At 43.0% G+C, this 12,012-nt stretch overlaps 1 long non-coding RNA gene across 2 annotated transcripts in view; it reads left to right on the top strand.

Moving 5' to 3' along the window:
- Positions 1 to 11,223, top strand: part of LOC115610451 — a 125,145-nt gene extending 113,922 nt beyond the window's left edge. The window contains exons 5-8 of one of the 2 annotated variants that reach the window (XR_003992235.1): positions 1,547 to 2,090; positions 6,034 to 6,179; positions 10,512 to 10,571; positions 11,141 to 11,223. This is a non-coding gene — a long non-coding RNA (uncharacterized LOC115610451). Of the gene's footprint in view, positions 1 to 1,546; positions 2,091 to 6,033; positions 6,180 to 9,605; positions 9,846 to 10,511; positions 10,572 to 11,140 lie in introns of those variants that run through there. The other variant, XR_003992234.1, reaches the window with a different exon arrangement.
- The last annotated feature ends 789 nt before the right edge of the window (positions 11,224 to 12,012 follow it).

Raw genomic sequence — 12,012 nt, forward strand, 5'->3', positions numbered from 1 at the left:
CAGTTTTCCTAGGAGACTATTCTGCATGCATTTCCTCGTCGCCTGGGCAAGACCAAGACAAATTTGAAGCCAGACCATTGCAATAACTCAGATCCACACAACAAGCCCAGTTCAGTAGCGGTGGGGAAAACAAACTGTCCAGGGATTGATGGGAAGAAAGATTTAAACGGTGGAGTAGAGTATTTATACTGCCTGGGGATTCAGTGGGTTTTCAACACAAACTGGCAGAGACTGGAAGGCAGGTGAGGGAAATGGAGGTTACAGCAGGAAAAGAGGTTGTAGGTCTAAGCACTCCCTTTGTATAGGTGTGTGTATACATATGTATGGGTATATGAACATATGTTGAATATTTAGGTTAAAAGCCCCTCTTACCCAATATGTAAAATACACAAGTGTTTAACTTGAACACAAGACTTCACCTCCGACAGTCCCTCTGCTTCCCCATATATGTTTGTCTCGGTCAGTCCAACTGGAAAAAACAAACAAAAAAAAAAGAAAAACAAGCCCAAATCAGCAACAGCAGTACAGAAACAGAAATACTTTTTTATAAAGCCCTGTTCAAGGGCCCTCTAGTTGTATGCACAGTGATGTGTGTGTGGTGTGTGTGCTTGCCCTGGGTGGTTTGCCTCATCCTCCCCTGCAGCAGCCTTTCACACTGGGAAACTGTTTTTACTGCAGGAGCAGGGCCCCCATGCTGACCTGCTGTCTCCCCATCAGCGGCGCCATGCGCTGCCTTCACCAATGCAGCATCTAAGTGGGAGCTAAGGTGGATCTTAATGAGAGAAGAATAGCCGTGGTTGGAGGATGAACACTGAACTAATAAAATCCACAGGCAAAACCCCGCAGGGAGGCGTTGATTTTGCTGCGTTTCCTGCACTGTGCAGGTGACATCGGTTAACACGTTAAAATGTGTCATTAAAGGAAAATGGGGTTGAAATGAAGGATGCCAGATGTGGGAGGCGAGCCCTTTAAATTCCCAGCTGTAAATGCCAGGTTTGTGAATGAGCTGCTGCCACCAAGTACTTTGGAGGAAAAGCCTAGCTAATAATTGGAGAAAATGGCATGGCACAAAACTCTCCAAGCGCTTGGCCTGGAGGCTGTGTGTCCATTAGAGGAAATCAGAAAGTCAAAACAGACAGTCTGTAATTTCTCTGTACTTGCATTAACCATATCCCCAACACTCGCAGTGTGGTTCACTTTAGTATAATAAAGCACTTTATTCCACCCCATCACAGCTAAGTGTCCTCATCAAATGGAGTATCACAGTGGCTAGAATTCTCTTTTTCATTAAGGAGATCATGCATCTTGCTAAGACATTAGTCTACAGCTCCAGCAATATTTTGATTATTTTTAAAAGGACATAACTTGCTGATAAACATTCCCCTCCTAGTTCCAGAGGAACATCTAATTTAGTAAAAAAAAAAAACCAAAAAACCCCCAATCTTTTAATTTCTACTATTTGGCAACTTCCTTGGTAAAATATTTTGTCTAAATTGCAATCTGTTAATCCAGTTGTTTCACTGCATGGTAAATCCTTCCTTTCTAGGCACCAGATCTGTTTTCCTTGTGATGTTCTATTGCATTAACTCTTTGGAGCCACAAAAATCAACAGAGCTGGCAAAGTATGGGGCTCTGGTTTTTTTGACCTGGAGCAGCTGCAAAGAAAAGTCTGAACTGGACTCTTCCGAGAGGTGCAGCAGCATAAGATAAGAGGCAATGGCTGTAAATCGACATGCAGGAAACCTGGATTGGAGATTAGCAAAATGTTTCTTCATGAGAAAGGCATTCAAAACACTGGAGCAGGAGCCCACTGAGTCTGTGGTCTCCATCCTCAGCAATATTATAACCCCATCTGGACAAGACTGTGCACAACCTGATTTAATTAGCACTGCTTTGTGCAGGGGTTGCCCTACATGACCCCTGAGTCCCTCCCAGTCTGAATTATTCTGTGATCCTGTGGTCGGCACAGAGAACAGAAGAAAGGGGAAAGCACCGTAAGGAATTTTACAATCTTCTATTCACTGTAAACCAAGAGCCAGCCAAGACCAAGTTGGATCCCCAAACTTCCTACGCTGATAGCCTCTGCCCAAGTGAGTACTGATGTCCGGAAGCTGCACCAGCTGCTAGGAGGGAAGCTGGGTAAGAGCATCCCTTCTCCATGTTTGGGAGCCTGGGAGGGCTGAAGGGTTTATAAGCATTTCTTGTACACACTGGCATTGTCATGTGCCCTATGGAACATCATATGTGATGATGTCTTTCTGGGGTGGTGCTGAGGGCTTTCTGGCTGAAAAGTCCTGAGGGTAGTATCACAGTGTCAAATTGTGCTCTTGGGTCTGCTACAATCGCTCTGAGGCTTGACCAGACTGGTATAGCCGAGACCACAATTAATAATGGAGATTTATGCAGTTCATTTAGCCGTTACAAAGTTCTGCTTGCCTTTTAAACCTTGAAGTCATTTTATCTCCTTGCTGACATACTTACGTATTGGGGTTTTAGATATATATCTATCTGTAAAACCATTAAACCAATATACAGATGCCTGTTAATGTTAGAATATATTACCAATGATAAGCAAGGGCTTCTCTGAGGCCATCTTAAGCCCTGCTGAAACTTAAACACCAGGTTGTTATCGTGGCATGTTTACTCTCACTCCCAGCTGCATTTTATTGTTTGGCTTCCTAAATCCCAGCAGGGAAAGGACAGCTTAGCTCCCTTGAAGACTGTGCTGCTCTGAAATGATGGCTGTTGCTGTGGGGGAAGGGGTTGTGCTCTGTGCAACATGATTTGTAGGACCCTCTATAAATCATACACCAGCATGCCTTCACTGCAAGCCACAGGCTTACAATTTGTGCAGCTTTAAGAAATGTAAGCAATAACAACATGTAAAGGACAAAAAAAAGCAGATGAAGAGACGGACATCTCTAAAACCCTTGCCTGAAAAAACAAAAGCCTTTATTTAAGTCATAAGGACAAGCACTGAAAGCATTTTAATGGGTGAGTGCCTTACTGCACTGCCACCACATATAGCTACAAACAGATGAGACAGATGGGAAGGGGGGCTTGGCCAGCCCTGCGAGAGCCGTGCGGCTGCAACCCTCGTGTCTCCCTCTTGAAGTCCTTAATAAATCACCCTGCCATGCTCATAAAGTGGAGTTGAGCAGCAAAGCCAAAGCCTGAGCATGCAAACCCAACTGGAAAATCAAGGGATTTTAAAAGGGGAGGCAGTGCCTTCTATTTTTGTCACAGAGCAACACCCATGCATCGTTGTGGACAACACCAGAGCAACTGCTGGGGACTTAATGCGGAGGCATTACATTTTTCTTACTGCTGAAGGAGCTTCATGGCATCATTCTTCTGCCAAATGGAAGTGCTGATAAAGATTTTTAAGTGATAATTAATGTCAGCCAGCATTAATATAAATGGAAATCCTGTCTCAAAAAATATTTCTCTTTTTAACGATGGATTTGGTGATACAGCAATCTTCCTTCCATTGTCAGGTGCTTCGCTTAGTACCGTACAGCACGGTGTTTAGAAAAACCCCAACACTACACAATATCAGCAAAGACTGCATTAAATGGATGAAGAACTGAGGTACTTTTGAGTGGGATTCAGAGATGGTTCCACTGCAGGTCAGATGTAACCAAGACATTGAAATAATTTTCCACCCAAGAGTCCTCATGAAAATGTGACAGGTAGCAACAGGTCTGTCACAAGGCTGAGGCCAAGAGCACCAAATATACTGATAAAGCCAAGGAGTCAATTTTTTCTCATTTAATTGCCTGAAGGAGACAGGCCTGGGGGATTCATTTTATGATCTCATATGACCCAGAGTTCCTTCCCAGGACAAATCTCCTGTGGAGCTGGGTCAGGAGGCACTAATCGCACCCTGTGTTAGGTACTAGCCATCTCTCTAAAAGTTCCTCAGAGAAACTGTAAATCGTGTGGGAGATGGTGCAACTTTTGGTAATGTAGGCTCACTTGAAAAAATTGCATTTAATACAGGCAGGTGTAAAGGGCAGAGATGTGGAGCAGAAGCCCCATCTGGAAATGAGCAGCAGGGTAATCCCACAATAGCGGCAAAGGGTTTGAGGTCATAACGGAGAAGCAAATGAACATAGCTCACCAGGGCTACACCAAAAAGAGGTAGAATAATCACTACATGCAAAGAACAGAATGTGAGCTGATTCAGGCATGGGATTTTTGGTTTGTATGTAGTCTAGTTGAGGCCAGTTCCTGACAACGCTCAGCTCCAAAGTTCATCTTTTTTAATAAGGGTGTAGTAAAATTAGTGACCTCACAGAAAAAAAAAGCCACAGCAAGTGCCACAGAAAGGGTTTAAGAACTGAAGGAAGTGCTTTAGAGTGAGAAACACAGAAAGTACAATCATCTGTTTAATGGATCAAAAATAAGATCGAGAGGTGTCTTGATTACTATGTACTATTAGAAACAGTGAGAACTATGGAGTTCTTTAATGTGGGAAAGAACAAGACCCAGTAGCTGGAAGCTTGAGGCAGACAAATCTGAGACTGTAAGAATGCATTTTTAAGAAGAAGAGTGAGAAGCTCTGAACAAGGTATTGATGAAAGTAATGAATCCTCCACTTCTTAATGTCTTCTGATAAGGATATACAGCTTCACCAAGCACAGGTTGTGTTTTTGTCCAACATGCCGTTGCCATCTCCCTCATTTCCATGAAAGTAGTTCTTTAGCATTTTTAATGGCTGAGACTCTATGTGGCAGTAAAGAGAAGGGAAAAACAGAAGGGCACAGAAATTATTCCCCTGAATATTTTTAAATACCCAGTAATTATAGCAAATTTTAAATAATTGAAGAATGTAGTTTGCACAAAACCTCTGATCTGCATTCTTTAAAAGAAACTCTTGAGTCACGAGCTTCTTGCTTTCTGTTCTTTTCAGAAACACACCAGCATTTACCAGGTTTTTCCCAGTGCTGCAGCTATTGATGGCAAAGACTGAGAGATCAGAAATGTGCTAGGAAGGGTGTCAAGAGCCATCAGGCACCGGGCAATAACAGCAGACTTGCAAACCAAGAACAACCAAGATACAAGCATGGGTGATAGATATTCTAATCACCACCCATATAGACCTTAGCCTGGGTAAGACTCAAGGGAACATTTTCTTCTGCATTTATGCCAGCATTAATGCTACAGATTTTGTTTTCCCTTGTCTGAGATGCCCAAGATGCAGAAACTGGTCCTGCCTGTGGGATACAGGATTCTGTTTTCAAGAAATAATATCTAGAGATTGATCAAAGACATCAATAGTCAGCAGATAAAATGGGAGCTATGGATGCTGGCTCATATTAACTTGCTTCTATTTGAGTGCCTGCTACTGAATTTGAAGTGCCTGAACTAAAGACACTAGAGACTGAAAATGTTGCCTGACTTCCCCAAGGTGCGCTTGATCTCCATGTCCCATAGGATTAAAGAAAGCAATAAACACAATACTGTCAGGAGCTGCAATATGCCCCTAGTGACAAGGCACAGGGAGCAAGCAAAGCGGAGTAGGAAACTGTTCCCCTAACCCACTGCAACAATGTCTGTATGCAAGATCATGTTTTGCACCATTTTCAGAGCGATTATGGAATTTATTCCAAAGGTATAGCAGGAGCCACAGAGCAGTGGGTAGGAAAAACAGGGGAGAGATAAATTATAATGTAAATGGCTAGAGAAGATATCAGGAAAAGTGCTGGAGCAAACTCACGCTCAGGGACTCCCTGGTTTGGGTTCTGAAGTAGGGGATGAACATCTGGGACTAAGGCATTTGAACTTCCTACTGAGATTCCTGCAGCCAGCCTGAGTTTCCTGACATGACTGAGGATTGACCGTGCCCATGTGAATTTAAACTGATTTCTCACTGCAGCATGAATCCCTCCCTCCTGGCAAGAGGAGGTACAGCAGCTGAAGTCACCTTTACAAATCATGCTGACACAGGAGAAAGAGGCTTATGAGATAACGAGCAAATAGTTTTTAATTAGGTGGTGAACTGAGGATTTCTCCTGTTTTCTGATCCAGATCCTGTCTGGCAGAAGAGAAATGAGAAGGAGGAGGCAGAACAGGGATGTGCTAGGAGAGCGCCGTGGTCAACAGGATTTCCATCAAATGGCTTTGCTCCTGCTATGAGCCCTGATCTCCCGTAGCTGGGTCTTCTTCTTCTTCTGGTACGCACAATTTTAGTCTTCCCCTGCCGCCTGCAACTGGTGTTCATGTACAAATCCCATAGGCACAACTTTGGAGGCCTCCTAGTCTCCAAAGGAGAAGTAAGTGAGGTGAACTATGAATTCGCTCTATAGGTACAAGGGGCTCTCCTCTGACTGGTTTTCTTTTACTGTTAGCCTTTTTCAACACTCTAATGTCAATGATGCTTTATCAAAGTACCTCAAATCTGCAAGCAACATCATTTGCTCACCTATCAGCATTCCCCATCAATAATGAAACTAAAACCACAGCTTAATAGACAACAAGGCTAGAGCAGCTGGCAATGCTGCACAAATCTGGCACTCTTGCTCCAGAGTTTATTAGACATTTTATAGTCCTGGGAACTAAAGATAATGGATCCCGTTCCCATATGCTGCATCAACAAGAGCTGGGACTCCATTGTGCCATTGATCTATGAGGCAGCAGTGAATACAACCCAGACACAAATACTAAAATGAATCAATCCTAAGATGTTAAAAAGACATCACAAAGCACTTTCCAGTTTTCAGTTCTTGCTTTCTAATCTCCATTCCATGAAATACTCTCCCAAGGGCTTTTAAATACAACAGTTTGCAGCAGACTTTGGGACCAGGTTGAGAGGAATTGCCCCTATGGATCAGAGAACTGAGCTGAAATTTAGAGTCCATTACCCTTAGTAGACACTTGTGAGTTCCACCCATTCCCTGTGCAGCAAAAGCCTTTTGGGAGTTACTTTCATTTTAAAAATGTGCTGGGTGATTATGTTCATACAGTTCACTGTAGGGTTCGTAAAGTTTTCTCATGGGATGAATGGAAAACAAACTTTGATCTGTTTCCAAGTAGAGACAACTGTAGGTATCTGCAGCCCAGAGAATAATATATACCTATTTAATAATGAAAAAAATAATTCAATAGGCTTTAGCCTGAACCTGACCAATAGTGAGTAGTATTCAGGTGCTAACATTTACTACTTCAGAAACTAGTAGCCTGTAGACTGGCACCTACAAACATAAAGCAAGGACAAGAGAAAAATGCCACATAATCAGTTTGCTAAGCAAGGAGAGACTGCCTAGCTACATACATAAAATGAAAGTTTCACCAAGACATTATCGGATGAAATAGTTTGGAGAGTTCCTACTCAAATGTAGAGTTATGAAAAGCAAAGACAATCAGCTTGCTCTTCCTGATTACGGATGCCAAGTGGATCTGATGACAGCTTCAGGGGCTTTTGTGGCTCCATACGCCCAAAAGCTCTGCAAAATCACATCAAGGGGCTTTTGGTATTTAACCTTGCTGTGCCCTTATGGCAAGAAATAATGCTACTTGGTTATAAGGGCTCTGCAAAATAGCGAGAGCTTTCAGTAATTAATATCAAGTAAATAATTCAAAAAGCTGGATAGAGAAGTAAAAAAGAGACTAAAGTATTCATTATTGTAATTCACTGATGAAAAATACCCACTGGTAAATTACTTTATCCTATATGTACCTGGATGAGCAGGCAAATAATGAGTATCTCAGATTTGTGGAGCATCTCTCACCTGGGAGAAGACTCAGTTGCTTTGCACTTGAATGATTCTGGTCATTTGGAGAGTGAAACACAACAGCTGCTTAACAACACACCCAAGTTTACAACCCAAGGTAGAAGCAATGTAATTATTCTGAGAAGAGTTAGACTGCTAATGTTAGTATGTGGATTTATGAGATGAGTTACTCAATGGCTCTATGAAATCTGAACTTAGCTTGCAGGAGCAAAGCAAAAAAACTCTACCCACCTGCACAGACTCACTGGGTGCAGGGAAGGACTTGAGCTTTGTGTGATTCATTACTCACACGGCAGACATTTTATCAACACTAATCAAGAAAAATGTATTTCAGCTTTCAATACTAAAGAAAGCCTATCAGGAAAGCAGCCTGGTAGGATGCTCCTTGGTAAGTATACTTAGATGTTTGAACTGTTTACTCAAAAGAATACAAAACCTAATTTAGGTGCAAGGGGAATAATACAAAGATTGGCTTTTGTAAAATTCTGCTGCCCCCAAAAGAAGTCATCTGAAGACTCCAGTGTAAGATGATGATTTGGTGAAAGTGTTCAAGAGGAGTTAGCAGACTTCTGATTCAAGTCTCTAACAGCGTAGAGACTATGATTGATGTATTCAATACCTTACGTAAGGAGTTCAAAGGGTCCCCGTCAAGGCTAAAAAGAGCCCCAAATGATTTTGTTGCCCTTTTACTAGGCTTTCTCCATGGCTTATTTTAATATTTCTCTAAAAGAGCTTTCTTTTGAATATTTTTCTAAATGAGCTTTCTTTTTAAACAATAATTTTAAACATAGGAATTGTCCAAACACCTGAAGCCCAAAACACTGCTCCTATCACACAACTGCACTGCACACCCAAAGATGTAGATGCAGTCATAAACATATGCCCTAACTGTAGGCTAGCCACTTTCCACCAAAAAAGCCTTGTGTGCTGAACAGGAAGGTGATCATCACACCACACAGCCTGGTGTCTAAGGGGAAGGGCATCAGATGAGCAGAATTCCAGCCCTAACTCTACTACTCATATGTGGCCATCAACCAGCTGCCCTGGGATTCAGCACTCATTACTGCCGTGTGCTGGGGTTGGGGGGATTTGGGTTTGTGTGTGAACAATGCCCATGGCAGAGGGTGTAACATGCGGAGTTAGGAACCGGCTACAGCCCAGAAGGGGAAAACTGGAGAAAAATTGTGACGTGCTTGAACTGAATTGAAAACTGCAGAAATACTTGTGTTCAAACACTGCTAAAATAAGCCTCATGAAGCCCATGCAAGACATCTAGTTCGGATCCAGCAAAACAAACATTTTTAGAAGATTTGAGAGATTTGCACGGAATTGTTTTCCTGCTGGGTTTTCCTTTGCCCCTGTCCTGGCTAAGCAGGCAGCTTGATGCATGGGATCGAGCTGGATGGCTGCCCCTTCACCTGCTCCTGCCAGAAAAGTGTGCTGCACCCCGGGAGCCTTGAGACAGTGTTCAGCCCCTGCCTGTGCGCAGAGACCTGCTGACCCCTGCACAGCCCCAGAAGGGCAAAGGATGAAATAAGACTGTTAATAAGAGACAGCACTCCACAGAGAGGAGCACTGGTGAAGCCTGGGCAGCTCTGGGGGGATGGATCCTGGCCACAGAGCTGCTCCGACTGGGCTGTGCCTCAACAGCACAGGTTAATTCACACCAGTCCTACCATAATCCTCATGCTGAACCATGCAAGCCATGAATTAAACCCAGGAAATAATTAAACATCATCTACTTGAACAGTCACTAGCAGGAAAATAAATAAGACATCCCAACAGAGGAAGATAGAGTAATTTCACGTTTATGCTTCCAAGGGAAAAGGGAATTCGAAACAAACAAAACATCTTTTTTTTTTCCTGCAGAAACTCAACTGCCTGTCAAAGCAAGACTGTAGCGACACCAAGGGCTCTGCACAAAATTCTTCTGTTTGCTTCTGCATTTGATTAGCTGCCTGCATTTTGTGTTTTAATTTCCTGCCATTGAAGCACATTGCTGTCATGGTGATAGATGCTATAGAAATGAGTAAAATAAATAAATAAAAGTTCAGAACACTTTTGACCAAGCCTGCGCTAATTAGCACATAAGACAAACAGACAAGTGTTTTCTGGGATTTGTGTCAACCGTATCCAGATTCCTCCCCTGCTTCTCAGATATCAGTGAAACCCTTTCTAGAAATGGAAATAAAGGCAGCAAATGGTGCTGGGAATACTCTGAGTAAGATGTCCCCATTCAGAGCCAGATATTAGTAGCAAACCGTCCAGTTGACAAGCACTGTGGAGCAGCGAATATTTAACGTGATGGTAGTAAGAGAGCAAAGAAGGCAATATTGTGAAATGGCTGGTGAAGGGCTAACCAGAAACCATTCAGAGCTTGTGTGAGTGGGATGCTCCACCTCTGATAGGAAAAGCTGATCTAGCAGGAATAGATGGAAGTAGGAGGGGAAGGAAAAAGGGGGCATCTATCACACTGGACAGGGCAGAAAGATGGGAGGACCGAGATTAATCTTGTTAACACAGTTGCTAATGCCAAAACAAATGCTGTGGTTGCATTTATCTCTACTTCTGGACTTTTTTAAAGAAATGAAAATAGCAATAACTGTAATTAGCACAGAGTTCAACCAGAAAAAAGAAATCCTAAGAGTTTTACAGGTGTTAAAACAAAGACTGTACTTTCAAAGAGAGGAAAGGGCTTCTCTGATTGACAGTGGGAAAGAAATACATAAAAATAACTCCTTTCCAAAATCAAAGAGGAGTTATTATTTCTTGCAGAGCTTCTACCACAAGCCATCATCATCCCCTCCTGGCTGGCTTTCCTGCAGAGATTCAAAGGTACAATACATATCCTCAAGCCATGTAATATCGCTGCTGTTGCACTGTCTATGCAGTTCTGATCAAATTTTCTTTGATCAGAAAATTAATCTTAGCTGGAAATAGGAAACTGAAGGGATATTTACTGGACACAGCCAATATTAAATTATCAGATGTTTAGTATTTTTTTCCAGGGTACCATTGTTTCCCAGACAAATACAATCCCAATTTAGGCTGTAAAAGTAAATTCTAATCTCAGTAATAACATCTCCCATCATATTGCACTGTCACCTGCATGTACTTTGCAATGCAAATTGCCCCATATACATCTTTCCTTTAAGCTCACACCACTAAATGGATGTCTATAGCCTGAAATCACATGGCATGCACTTTTGGCCTTGTACAATCTAACCTGCAGACTTTGACCTTACTGGCATAACTGTCCAGCATAGCAACTGAACCTCTCCTGTTAAAAAAACATTCCTGAGAAATTATATCTTTACAGAACAGGGAAGTTTGATCAGTGCTCCTTTTGTTGCAATGTGAAAGGAGTTACTGAACAGTCAGTGTTGGCTGCATTTTTTATTCAGGTGGCTGTAGTCCGTACCTAGGGGGGCATGCAGCAGAAACAAGGATAACAGAGGAGCAAGTGGACTGCTGAAGAGGACCAGGGCAAATACATAGCTGTGCAGTAAGGACTGTAAGTAAAGAAGCACAAAGTAAGATCTTGGGATTCAAGGGACTTTGTAATATCCAGTTGTTCAAGGATAGACTAGCCATCCGGCCTGGTACCTGCTGGTCAAGATGGTAACTGAGGTATCAGTGCCCTAAATCTCTAATATGTTCTGCTAAATTCACCTCTCCTTGACAGAGTGTTTTGGTCTCTGCCAAAGCAGAAAAGTCACCCCCCAAATCTTATCCAGGTGCCATAAAATGATTTGACAAAAGCAGTCGTGAGTCATGGAAGGATCAGCATCTCCTCAGCCAGCTCCTGCTGATCACCTGCACCCCTTTGGCTGCAGCAGGACCAAAGCTTCGGCCACAAAAATCCCATCTGCTCTGTCAGCAACCTGCAGTGCCCAGACCCAGCCATCACTGGCTGCTGATCACTGCCAACAACAGCTACAGACCCCGCTTTGCCCAGGGGGATTTCGCCATTTGCTGTGTCATCATGTTTGGACACGGCACCTCTCCTTGCCGCAGGCACTGTGGCAGCATAGGAGAGCAGGGGTGGCTGTCAGGGTGGCAAGGAACTGGCGAGGAAGGTGAAAAGCAACAACTGGATCCTGTGGAGATCTGTAGGGAATTGGGGGAAAGTTGAGGACAAGGCGTTCAGGCCAGGGCAGACTCCCTTTGTTTTGCACAGAGACAGTCCTGCCTGCAGCAAACTCAGGCTGAAAGCTGGCCATGTTCAAAAGCACCTATGAGAACAAATTGTGCAGCTGTGGGGAAAAACACATTT

The sequence above is a fragment of the Strigops habroptila genome, chromosome 7 (genome assembly GCF_004027225.2).
Source record: "Strigops habroptila isolate Jane chromosome 7, bStrHab1.2.pri, whole genome shotgun sequence".
Classification (NCBI taxonomy): Eukaryota; Metazoa; Chordata; class Aves; order Psittaciformes; family Psittacidae; genus Strigops; species Strigops habroptila.